This window comes from Elaeis guineensis, chromosome 10 (assembly GCF_000442705.2).
Source record: "Elaeis guineensis isolate ETL-2024a chromosome 10, EG11, whole genome shotgun sequence".
Classification (NCBI taxonomy): Eukaryota; Viridiplantae; Streptophyta; class Magnoliopsida; order Arecales; family Arecaceae; genus Elaeis; species Elaeis guineensis.
The window spans coordinates 60798292-60801039 of record NC_026002.2 but is presented as its reverse complement, the minus strand read 5'-3'; the positions used below and the strand labels follow the sequence as shown (position 1 = coordinate 60801039).

The 2748-nt window shown below is 39.2% G+C and overlaps 1 non-coding gene across 1 annotated transcript; it reads left to right on the top strand.

Annotated features, from left to right (window-relative positions):
* Positions 1-1223: 1223 nt before the first annotated feature.
* On the top strand, positions 1224-1329 carry LOC140852255 (small nucleolar RNA R71). Its single transcript, XR_012135159.1, has one exon. It is a non-coding gene; the product is annotated as a small nucleolar RNA R71 (small nucleolar RNA).
* Positions 1330-2748: the final 1419 nt, after the last annotated feature.

Sequence of the window (2748 nt, the reverse complement as noted above, 5' to 3'; positions counted from 1 at the left end):
TTTTTCTTTTGGCATAAGCTTATAACGACAGGAAGTAACTCTCCCATATAAACGAAATTAAGCATGTTAGGAATAGGAGGAGAACCTCATCCTAATATGAGCAAAGACGAAGGCCCGATTTCTTAAAGATCGGATGGGGGGAGAGGCCCTTACAACGGCCCTTATGTGCCCCCACAGCCTTGTTAGGATCAGGAGGAGAACCTCATCCTAACATGAGCAAAGACGAAGGTTCGATTTCTTAAAGATCGGATAGGGGGAGAGGCCCTTACAATGGCCCTTATAGCCCCCACAGCCTTGTTAGGAACAGGAGGAGAACCTCATCCTAACATGAGCAAAGTCGAAGGCCCGATCTCTTAAAGACCGGATAGGGGGAGAGGCCCTTACAATGGCCCTTATGTGCCCCCACAGCCTTGTTAGGAATAGGAGGAGAACCTCGTCCTAACATGAGCAAAGTCGAAGGCCCGGTCTCTTAAAGACTGGACAAGGGGAGAGGCCCTTGCAACGGCCCTTATGTGCCCCCACAATCTTGTTAGGAATAGGACGAGAACCTCGTCTTTGCATGAGCAAAGTCGAAGGCCCGATCTCTTAAAGATCGGACGGGGGAAGAGGCCCTTGCAACGGTCCTTGTGTGCCCCCACAGCCTTGTTAGGCTGGGATGGATGCCTAAAAGTTACATCCAGATAACCTAATCTTTGTTGCACCGGAAGAACCACTGGTTGTGATTTCCATGAGAAATTTGGATGGTTTCTCCATCCCAAATTGTACATACTAGAATAGGGTTGTTTTCTGGTCTATGAGTAGTTTGGGCTTGATAGACTTATTCTTGTACATGTTCAGGAAACTGTGGTGCAACTGGACAATCATTCACACAATGAGTGGGGCTCGAACACAATACACTTATATCTTGTATCTGACGGGATGGAGAAGGTGACTGTCCTATACTTAATAATCGATCTAACTTTTGGGATAATTCATCTACCTTACGATGGATATCTATGGCATTTCCTACTTCATATATTCCACCTCTCTTTGGGTTTAACATGGGTTTATCTCTAATAGAGGCAGACATATGATGTAATGAATTTTCACTTAAAATTTCAAATAGTTGCCATGCCTCATCCTCACTTTTCAGCATGAATGTCCCACCGCATGATGCATCGACCATTTGTCGATGTCTTTTAGATAGCCTATCATAAAAATATTGGATTAACTGCCACTTGGGTATAGCATGGTGGGGATATTTTGTAATAAGGTCCTTTAATCTCTCCCATGTTTCATGAAACATTTCTCCATCTAATTGGGAAAAAGTAGTTATGGCTTTCCTTATTTGATTAGTTTTTCCTATGGGAAAATATTTCTTGAGAAACTCTCCTTGCAGCTTGTCCCAGGTTGATATAGTCATAAAATCCCAAGTATGTAGCCAGTATTTGGCTTTGTCCTTAAGTGAGAAAGGGAATAATTTTAACCTAAGAGCATCATCGAAGAAGTTGTGAATTTTGATAGTTGAGCATATCTCAAGAAATTCTTCAAGATATTTATAAGGGTCCTCATTACTAAGTCCATAAAATGAAGGTAACATTTGGATTATACTGGACTTAATTTCATATTGAGTGGCCTCCACAGGGGGCACTTGAATACAAGGAGAGTAGGTATATGTGGAAGGAGTAAAGTACTCCTTCAATTGCCTGGGTGGATCATTCTCCTGATTTCGGTCCATATTTTTACGTCTGTTAGCTCTAAATGTTCTTTCTATTTCTGGATCAAAAGGTTGGATTTTTGGTCGTAACGATCTATGACCAAGCATACACCTTACAATTATACTTTAGTGCAAACATAGAAAATTTTAGTTTTTATAATATATATATATATATATTTATAATAAAATGAGAAAAGAGTGAAGAAAATCTAAAGAGAAGAACCTAAGAATTTTAAATCTATGAAAAGGGAGAAATTAGTTAATGTTTAGATGTTAATTACAATCAACTTAAACAAGCATAGACTCTCTATCCTAAGGTTAACTTAGATCTAGACAACTCCTAACTTCCAAGACTGCCTTTGAGCACTCCAAGTTCAAGATTGACTAACTAACTCAGCCAGGTAAGCATAAGATGTGGGAGGTTCCCTGCTCGTTGCTTTTCTTAGACACCAATTGAGTTGTCCAGGTCAGTCAACGGAACCAATTGAAAATCACTTTCTTTAACCACTTGCCTTAGACACCGAGCAATTAACCAATCCGCACTCGGTTTAACTCTAGAGCTTTCTTATCCTATTGAGCTCGAAATCCTTAGGGGTCAACGTCTAATTAATTTTAGATTAAGGTCTAAGTTATGCAAATGTAAGGGAGTGATTTGTGGGCCAAGGAAGGGTGATCAAATCCCTACCTTATCTTTGTTAATGGGTTGCACCCTTAAAATTAATTATGGAGATGCAATGCAAAGAAACAAGGTATCCAATCAAGTTAAAAATTTTTATATTTGAGGTTATGCTATTTTAGTTAAGTGTTATGAAATGTTAGTGGTTTTTTTTTTTTTTTTTAATTCAACTGTGCCAAGATCTCCGGCAACGGTGCCAAAATTTGATGCATAGTCGTTGATAGCACCAAAAATAACTCTACTCACTATGTAGGTAGGATGAGTCGAGATCGTATCCTCAGAGACTTTGGGCTAAGTTGAGATTAAAAGACAGAAGCATTGTTTTGATTTAGAAAATAAATTATCTTAAAATTGATGTAATTAGAAAATAAAGAGC